Source organism: Nicotiana sylvestris, chromosome 2 (assembly GCF_000393655.2).
Source record: "Nicotiana sylvestris chromosome 2, ASM39365v2, whole genome shotgun sequence".
Taxonomy (NCBI): Eukaryota; Viridiplantae; Streptophyta; class Magnoliopsida; order Solanales; family Solanaceae; genus Nicotiana; species Nicotiana sylvestris.
In genome coordinates this window covers 114,201,896-114,212,399 of record NC_091058.1, presented here as the reverse complement: position 1 = coordinate 114,212,399, position 10,504 = coordinate 114,201,896, and the positions used below count along the sequence as shown (strand labels likewise).

Here is a 10,504-nt window from a genome sequence, read left to right as displayed (position 1 = left end):
TGTCCGGTGGCAAGTCAGTGAGGTAATTTGTCAGTTTTCCTTGCGTTTAATAGTTTGTTGGTTGATTATTAACCGCAACTACAACTGATTAACCTACCATGACCAACCTCCAACCATATTCTTAATTAGATCATATAAGTTTATTTCATTACACACTTATTGTGATTTTACTCATGGCGATGGGATCAAATGCCAGCTGACCAGGCAAGATTTCTCTTTGTAGCACAAAGTCAGATGGTTACTCGTAAGTAGATAATTGAAGTAATATGTTTATCAGAGTATGTCGTAATATAAAGAATCCTGATTAAAAAGTGCGTCTCATCCATTCTATAGCCCCCATCATCTCACGGTGCGAATTATTCCCACCAAATGATTACAATAAAAAGGATAGTTCAGTGCATAAAATATTTCGCTTTCACGCAAGGTTCGAAGAAGGGGTGCACCTAAGCGGTGTGATGTAGACAGCTTAACGTAATGCAAGCATTCACACGAAGATAATTTTACCATTGCAACAAGGTGTTATAAAAAAAAATAATTGAAAACAAGATTGAAAAGGTTTGAGGCTTGAGGCGTGAGGACGACTTTTCTTAAAAAAATTATTGCCTGTATACATATTTGGGAAAAAATACCGACAAACTTCTTTAGGATACAACAAAACACTATTTAATACTTGCAGAATTTCTGAATATCTTAGTAGGGATTTTCACATTTGTTTATAGAGCAAAAGTCAGGCCTTTTCCGAAAAGTCACTTTATTTTATTAACAAATGTGTCTGTTTATTTGAATTTAATTTTCTGTTATAAAAATAAAAATAAAGAACTTAATAATGTGTATTCTTAATGAAATATATAAAATGGACAAGAACTTAAAAAGCCCATAAGATAGCTTTAGGCACAGATGTGGGGCTTTTCCACATTCCCCGCATGGATAACAAGCTAATTCTTACACAAGGCTCCCCTTCAAATGATTACAATAAAGTTTCAAATATCTTACTTTGTGCGAATTATTAAAGAGAAACCCAGATTCACAGATTAAGCTTGGTTGATGAATATAGTACGAACTATTACAATTTCCAGTATGTATATAAAGTAGGCAAATTCCGTTTTCAAATAGTATCAAATACCGCTCTCAAATCCTTAAACTTTTGACTTAATACATTGATTAGCATATTTTTATATGCTTTAAGTCACCTTTTCAAAGTTGCTTTTTCCTGCCATGGCATGCATAAGGAAAAAAGAGAATTCCGAATTGGCTAAAAAAAAAAAAAAAAAAAAAAGGAAAACTGTGGTATCCAGAAAAAGAAAAAGAAAAACAAAGCACAGGAAACTGAAAAAAAGTGTGGAAAAGGGATAAAGATGCGAAGTAAAAAAAAAACTCCCTGGATCACTTTGTCATATCAGAAACAGCACATATTTTAACTAGGGACCTTGCAACAATGTGTCAATACTTGTTAAGTTTCCCATCCAAGATTTAGGTGGTCCATTCCTATCCTTGTTTCGTCTTTTCAATAAAAGTTGGTAAAAATCCTTATCAACTGAGAAGAATTTTTAATATAATTAATTATCCATAAAAAAATATATTCCCTCTATTTCAATTTATATGAACTTATTTGATTGGGTACGGAATTTAAAAAAGAGCGACAATTTTTAAACTTGTGGTATAAAATAAGGCGCATATATTTTTATGTGACTATAAATCATTGCATAAAGATAAAATTATAACGGAGAGAGTATTAATTATCTAATAAATAAAATAATTATCTGCTAGAAATAAGCACCTGATGTAACATAGAGAAGTGAAGATGATAGATGAGGATTGGCTGAAGGTTGAGGGACGGTGGAAATAGTGTATTTGTGTCGGATTTAGGAGTTTTGCAACTAAAAATATGTATTTTGCGGAGATAAATGTGTCCCCCTTTTTTGGGGAAAAGAAAAGTCGGCACCACCACCTTAATCATAAGTCATAACCACTATAGAAGTGTGACATTATTATCCATGATGTTTTTTTGAGTAAAATTGGTCGGATCCCCCCCTTGTCAAAAGGTTAATGCACTGAATCAAAGTTACTAATTAAGTACGCGCTAATAAGATTTTGACGACTTAAGCTGAAGGTGTTGAAGTCAAAAGATTTAAAATACAATTTCTATTCAAATATTGTTATGAAATAAAAGCAATTTAGTAAAACGTGAACAAGAAATAAGCAATTTAGTAAAACATGAACAAGAAATAGAAGCAATTTAGTAAAACGTGAATAAGAAATAGAGATAGAGAGAAGGAAGAGATTTTCTTCTTCAATTGTGTGTATTTTCTTATCTATTACAAAGCCTTTATATAGGCACGAAAAGCGAAGAAAATATGTCATTGAAAATAGAAAATATATCATTGAATATGTCATTAACCATTTGAGAGAAAGATCGTGGAGGAAGAGTAGACATCCACCATATTTTGATTTTTATCATAACACTCCCCTTGGATGTCCATAAATAATGTGCCTCGTTAAAACCTTATTAGGAAAAAACTCTATAGGAAAAAATCCTAATGAAGGAAAAAGAGTACATATATTTAGAAATACGCCTTTTGGTTGCCTCGTTAAAAACCTTGCAAGGAAAACCCAATGGGACAAAACCTTGTAAGGGAAAAAAGAGTACAACACGTATTAACTCCCCCTGATGAGATCATCAGTTCACATCGTTGAGCCTTCGTATCCCAATCTTGTACACTAGTTTCTTGAAGGTTGACGCCGGTATATATTTGGTGAACAAATCAGCCATATTATCACTTGAACAGATCCGTTGCACATTAATATCACTATTCTTTTGAAGATCATGTGCGAACAATAATTTAGGTGAAATGTGCTTTGTCCTAACTCCTTTATGAATCCTCCCTTTAATTGGGCTATGCATGTTGTATTTTCTTCATACAAAACTATGGGTAGTTTATCACACTTCAAACCACATTTGTCTCGAATAAGATGTATAGTAGACCTCAACCATACACATTCTCGACTTGCTTCATGAATAGCAATTATCTCAGCATGATTAGAAGAAGTAGCCACGATTGATTGCTTAGTCGATCGCCAAGATATGACAGTGCCACACATGTAAACACATAACATGTTTGAGATCAAGCCTTGTGTGTGTCAGATAAATACTCCACATCGACATAACCAACAAGATCGGTATTGCAATCATTGCCATAAAATAAGCCCACATCGGTAATCCCCCTTAGATAACGCAATATGTGCTTGATTTTATTCCAATTTCTCCTTGAGCGGAGCTATATCTTGCTAAGACATTAACTGAAAAAGTTACGTCATGCCTTTTAGTGTTAGCAAGATATATTAGCGCACCAATTGCATTAATATATGGTACTTTAGGACCAAGAAGCTCTTCATTATTTTCATGAGGTCGGAGTGGATCTTTATTTATATCGAGTAATCTCACAACCATCAGGGTACTTAATGGATGTGCTTTATCCACATAGAATTTTTAGATTTGTCTATTTCACACTTACATAACAGATTTGTTGAGTCATCTATATCACAGATTAGTAGTAAAAATATCTTCTACTTGGAAGGGATTCGTGGGTTTTGTTTGTTTTGATTTCCAGCTTTTCCATTTTCGGATTTTTGGAGTTCTTCGCTGAAAATTAGGTGAGCTTCTTTTTAATTCACTTCACGCTCACTCCTTTACTTGGCTACTTTCAGATCTGCTCCTTTTATTTCAAATCTTACTGTTTTCCCTTATTATATTTTCAGATCTTATTTGATTTTTGTAGTTAGAGAGTTAGGCGTGAGTTTGAAGAGCTTAGGGTAGAACTTGGAGTTCTTCGCCGATAACAATAGTGGTCGTTTTCTATGTATTTGCTGCTCTTTAAAGGTTGAATCTCTGGGAACAAGCTTTGCGATATATACGGAGGTACCCAGAAGGTTAACATTAGCTAACGGGTCGTAGAGTAGCTAAACCAAGGTTTTTTTCCCCTGAAAATCACTCTTGTTCTGTGATTCTTAGGCTTCCATTTCTTGTTTTTGTTCAAGATTTTCCTGGGTTTTGTGTATCATTACAGTTCACTTCTGTAAAAGGGATCTGGTTTTCTGGAACCCATAACAGTCACACGCCGCTATACGTTCTGAAAGAGCAATCTTTGTTCTCTATTTCCGTTGAAATTGAAAGAGAGCAATATTTCTGCAGTGGTGCATCTATTTCAATTGAAAAGAGCAATCGTTTTGCTCTGCCTCTTTGCTTACCAGTGGTAGCGGTGATAGCTCCTTCTGGTTTTTGGGTCGTGGTAATTTCTGTGTTTTCAGGAATTCTCGGAGTATTGGAGACAAGTTGGGTGCACGAGCACTGGCAAAGGAGAGCAACCTGGGCGAGTGTCAGCAAGGGTGGTAGGAAGTGGGCGTGAGCGTACAACTACATCGAGCACAGTAAAACAGCCACAGGTTTTGTTAGCGGGAGTTGGTACCTCCTGTTTTACTGTTTCCCTTTTGGTGTTAGCTAAATTACTGTTACTTTACTTCGCAATAGTTAAACCTTTCAACTAGGATACTAGTTACCACGTGTTTCATTCTAGTTTGATTTGTGTACGTTGTGCACTAGCGAGTCTTCTCTAGATTGTTGTAGGTGTAGTGGCTGCAGTCTGGGATGATAGAATAAGGGCATGTCCTCGGGTGGGGCAGAGTGTGGGGCGGGGTTCAGGGGGTGGGTCGGGTAGCAGGGGAGGTAGAGGGGGCAAGGGAGCCTATAGGTTGAGAATCGGGTCATGGAACATAGGTTCACTAACGAGTAAATCCATAGAGTTGGCGAAAATCCTGCATAAGAGGAAGATTAATATAGCGTGTGTCCAGGAGACTAGGTGGGTCGGATCGAGGGCGAAAAACGTGGATGGGTATAAGTTATGGTACTCTGGTGTCCTGAGGGGTAAGAATGGACTGGGTATCCTGGTAGATAGCCATCTTAGAGAGTCCGTGGTAGAGGTCAGGCGGGTGAATGATAGGCTAATGACTATTAAGTTGGTGGTGGGTGAGGGTACTTTAAATGTCGTTAGCGCGTACACACCACAAGCAGGTTTGGATGAGGATATTAAAAGGCACTTTTGGGAGGGTTTGGATGAGATTGTTCATAGTATACCGCCTTCTGTGAGGTTATTCATAGGAGGAGATTTCAATGGTCATATTGGGTTATCTACAGGTGGGTACACTGAGGTGCATGGCGGATTTGGTTTCAGAGAGCGGAACGGAGGGGGCATTGCGCTGTTGGACTTTGCCAAGGCTTTCGATCTAGTCATTGCAAACTCGAGTTTTACGAAGCGGGATGAACATTTGGTTACTTACCAAAGTTCGGTGGCGAAGACTCAGATTGACTATCTCCTCCTCAGGAGATGCGACAGAAGGTTGTGCGAGGACTGCAAGGTTATCCCAGGTGAGACCCTCTCAACGCAGCATAGGCTTTTGGTGATGGACATTTGTATTAGGATAAGGAGGAAGAAGAGGTCAGTACAAGGACGCCCCAGGATTAGGTGGGGCGCCTTAACTAAGGATAAAGCTAAAGAGTTGGAAGGAAGGTTATCGGCAATGGGAGCTTGGAGAAGTAGTGGGGACGCAAACACAATGTGGTCGACGACGGCTGACTGTATAAGAAAGGCGGCGAGAGAGGTGTTAGGGATATCTACGGTGGCCACAAAGGAGATTGGTGGTGGAATGAAGTTGTCCAAGGTAAAGTGGAAGCAAAGAAGGCGGCTTACCTACGGTTAGTAGGGAGCACTGACGAGGAGGAGAAGAGAGAGAACAGTCAAAGGTATAAGGTAGCTAGGAAGGAGGCGAAGATGGCAGTGACGGAGGCTAAGACGACAGCTTTTGCTCGTCTGTATGAGGAACTAAGGAACAAAGGTGGGGAGAAGAAGTTATTCCGACTCGCTAAGGCGAGAGAGAGGACAACTCGGGATCTGGACCAAGTGAGGTGCATAAAAGATGATGACGGCAAAGTTTTGATGGGAGATGACCAGATTAAGAGGAGGTGGCAGACCTACTTTCATAAACTTCTAAGTGAAGAAGGGGATCAGGATATTATACTTGGGGAATCGAGGAATGCCGACAGTCACCATGAATTAAGTAATTGTAGGGACATTGAGATCGATGAAGTCATGGAGGCAATGCGTAAGATGAGAAGGGGCAGAGCTACCGGGCCAGACGAAATTCCGGTTGAACTGTGGAGGTGTGTGGGTAGAGCAGGCTTGGAATGGCTTACTGCATTGTTTAGTGTTATATTCAAGACTAATAGAATGCCTGAAGAGTGGAGGTGGAGTACAATGGTCCTGTTGTATAAGAACAAAGGTGATGTCCAGAGCTGTAACAACTATAGGGGCATCAAATTACTAAGTCATACCATGAAAGTTTGGGAGAGAGTGGTAGAAATAAGAGTGCGAAGGACGGTGTCTATTTCAGACAACCAGTTCGGGTTCATGCCGGGACGATCTACCACAGAAGCTATCCACCTTATTAGGAGGATGGTGGAACAGTACAGAGATAGGAAGAAGGATCTCCACATGGTGTTTATTGATCTGGAGAAAGCGTACGATAAGGTTCCTAGGAAGGTCTTATGGAGCTGCTTAGAGGATAAAGGGGTCCCGAGTAACTATATTAGGGTGATTAAAGACATGTATGATGGAGCTAAGACTCGGGTTAGGACAGTAGGAGGCGACTCTGAACACTTTCCAGTTATTACGGGGTTGCACCAAGGGTCTGCGCTCAGCCCATTCCTATTTGCCCTGGTGATGGATGCACTGACTCATCATATTCAAGGGGAGGTTCCATGGTGCATGCTATTTGCTGATGACATTATTCTAATTGACGAGACAAGAGGCGGCGTCAACGAGAGGCTAGAGATTTGGAGACATGCTCTTGAGTCTAAAGGTTTCAAGTTGAGTAGGACGAAGACGGAATACCTCGAGTGCAAATTTGGAGTTGAGCCGACGGAAGCGGGAGTTGAAGTGAGGCTTGACTCTCAAGTCATTCCCAAGAGAGGTAGTTTCAAGTACCTTGGATCGGTTATTCAGGGGATCGGGGAGATTGACGAGGATGTCACACACCGTATAGGGGTGGGGTGGATGAAGTGGAGGTTAGCGTCGGGAGTCTTGTGTGACAAGAAAGTGCCACCGTTACTAAAAGGTAAGTTTTATAAAGCAGTGGTTAGGCCTGCCATGTTATATGGAACTGAATGTTGGCCGGTAAAGAACTCACACATCCAGAAGATGAAAGTAGCAGAGATGAGGATGTTGAGGTGGATGTACGGGCATACAAGGATGGATAAGATTAGGAATGAAGTTATTCGAGAGAAGGTGGGTGTGGCCCCCATGGAGGACAAGATGCGGGAAGTAAGACTCAGATGGTTCGGGCACATTCAGAGGAGGAGCACTGATGCACCAGTGAGGAGGTGTGAGCGACTGGCTGTAGTGGGCACGCGGAGAGGTAGAGGACAACCTAAGAAGTATTGGGGAGAGGTGATCAGACAGGACATGGCGCGACTTAGGATTACTGAGGACATGGCCCTTGATAGAGAATTATGGAGGTCGAGCATTAAGGTTGTAGGTTAGGGGAGAGTGTGAATATTTCTATAGCACAATAGAGTGAGACTATCCAGTTAGGAGTTAGACTAGGAATGTCATTGGTCGTCTATTGATGCAGGGCTTTACCTTCTAGTTATACTTATACCAGCCATCTATTTCGTATTTTCGTATTTCGTATTTCTGTATTTCATATCTCTTATATATTGTTGTTATTTTTATTATGCATTTTTATGGTACTAATATATCATCTCCTATTGCTTTTTTGAGCCGAGGGTCTCCTGGAAACAGCCTCTCTACCCTTCGGGGTAGGGTAGTCTGCGTACATATTACCCTCCCCAGACCCCACTAGCGGGATTATACTGGGTCGTTGTTGTTGTTGTTGTTTGTTGCTGATTGAAGGACAAAAATTCTATCTTTCATATATTTAATTTGTAGACCAAGACAAAATTTTGTCTTTCCAAGATCTTTCATTTCAAATTCTTTCTTTAAACAGTCTACTGCTTTAGGAAGCTCTCCAGGAGTTCTAATGATATTTGAATCATCAACATACATGGCGATTATAACAAATTCAAATCCATATCCTTTTATAAGGACATAAGGACAAATTGAATTATTCTTATACCCTTCTTTCAACAAGTACTCTCTCGGGCGATTATACCACATGCGCCCTGATTGTTTCAATACGTATAAGGATTTTTGAAGCTTTATTTAATAAATTTCTTGGAAACCTTAATATGCTCCAAGACAATTTAAATCTTTCAATGATATCCACTATACGCATATCAAGTTTTTCATATATTGCCAGATTAAAACCTGAAGTGACTATATCCACTATAAGAGAACATGTCTCCATATATTCAATGTGAGGATATTTACTAATTTTCTTGTGCCACAAGTCGTCTTTATGTCTATCGACTTGAACCTTTCGCACAATAACACATTTATACCTCAATTGACTTTATACTTTCAGGTGTTGGACTATCCGTCCAACTTCACATTTTTCAAGTGAAGTCAATTTCATTGCGTATTTTTTATTTGGCCAATCTTTTATCCGTCCAAATTTCATGACAGATTTGATCTCAAGATCCTCGTCAATATTAATCATATTGAGCGCTACATTATATTAACAATATTGTCGACAATCATTTTATGTTGGTTCCATTATTACCCAATAACGACATAACTTATTGAGATCTCTTTATTTCATTATTTTCAGGTACCTGAGCCTCTCCCATGAGGTCTTATGAAGTGTTATGTCGTGGTGCTCTTCTAGGGCACTTGCCTCCTTGTTATGACCATTTTGAATATTTTCTCCTCTCCTTCTTCAAAGAGTTTTATCTTTGGAACCGATTGGTCTGTTACACTTCATGCGTGCCATAGACTCTGTCCCTCATGGACTTTATTCTATTTGGAGCATTAGCAGCTGAAATATGACATTTAGCTTTGGGTCAGCAAATGCGTCTGGCAATAATTTGTAAATGAATTATCACTTGAACTTCAAGTTTATATTTTCTTGTGCGAGGATCTATATGTATTCATAATAATTCATTTCATTTCATGTATCACTTTCTCAGCTGCCCATTTTCTCCCCCTAATGTTGGAATCACCAACACATTTCCCAACCATCTTTGGGAACTCATCTTTGTGCATTTTGGTGGCATAATTAAATCATATAGCACATCCATATTTCTATATAGAAATTATTTGGTTCCTGACCCTGAACCGATTGTGATAGGGAGAAATTTTTATAACTTGGCTAGATGCGTACAAGTGCTGCTGTATATTAAACAATAAATCTCATACCAAATTTTATTTTTGGGAGTTTTGTTCTCATAACCAATGATTTAGCTATAATTGGAGGCATACAATTTCCGCTAAACCAACTTGGATTTAAACCAGTATTATCAAGATAAATTATCATAATTTATATTCTGGAATTGTGCTCTAATAATTTGAGCAAACAATCTTGTAAAAACCAAACTGCAAGTTGATAACAAATGCACATGTAACCATAAAATATATGCATCTATTAAAATCATATAATAGTAAATGGTCCACATGACAGGTGACTGGGCCCATATATATATCACCTTTTATTCTTTCCAGAAATAAAGGGATTCAATCCCAACCTTTAACTAGTATATCATGAGAATAAGCAGCACAAGAGAATTCTTGAAGAATCTTCTATTCTTCAATATATGTCAATGTAATTCTTAATTAATTTTTCGCATCATAATTGAACCGAGATGGTCAATCGGTCATGCCAATTAATATTTGTTTTAGTAAACAACAACAACAACAACAACAACGACCCAGTATAATCCCACAAGTGGGGTCTGGGGAGGGTAATATGTACGCAGACCTTACCCCTACCCCGAAGGGTAGAGAGGCTATTTCCAGGAGACCCTCGGCTCAAAAAAGCAACAGGAGCCGATATATTAGTACCATAAAAATGCATAATAAAATACCAGCCATATAAGAGATATGAAATACAGAATACGAAATACGAAATAGATGGTTGGTATAGTACAACTAGCAGGTAAAGCCCTGCATCAATAGACGACCAATGACATTCTTAGTCTAACTCCTAACTGGCTAGTCTCACTCTATTGTGCTGTAGAAATATTCACAAGTTTCCCCTAACCTACAACCTTAATGCTCGACCTCCATAATTCCCTGTCAAGGGCCATGTCCTCAGTAATCGTAAGTCGCGCCATGTCCTGTCTGATCACCTCTCCCCAATACTTCTTAGGTCGCCCTCTACCTCTCCGCGTGCCCACTACAGCCAGTCGCTCACACCTCCTCACCGGTGCATCAGTGCTCCTCCTCTGAATGTGCCCGAACCATCTGAGTCTTACTTCCCGCATCTTGTCCTCCATGGGGGCCACGCCCACCTTCTCTCGAATATCTTCATTCCTAATCTTATCCATCCTTGTATGCCC

General features: G+C 39.3%; 1 long non-coding RNA gene across 1 annotated transcript; it reads left to right on the top strand.

Moving 5' to 3' along the window:
* The first annotated feature begins 3,538 nt into the window (after window positions 1-3,538).
* Window positions 3,539-9,124, top strand: LOC138886381 (uncharacterized). Its single transcript, XR_011405089.1, has 2 exons — window positions 3,539-3,651; window positions 8,779-9,124. It is a non-coding gene; the product is annotated as an uncharacterized lncRNA (long non-coding RNA).
* The last annotated feature ends 1,380 nt before the right edge of the window (window positions 9,125-10,504 follow it).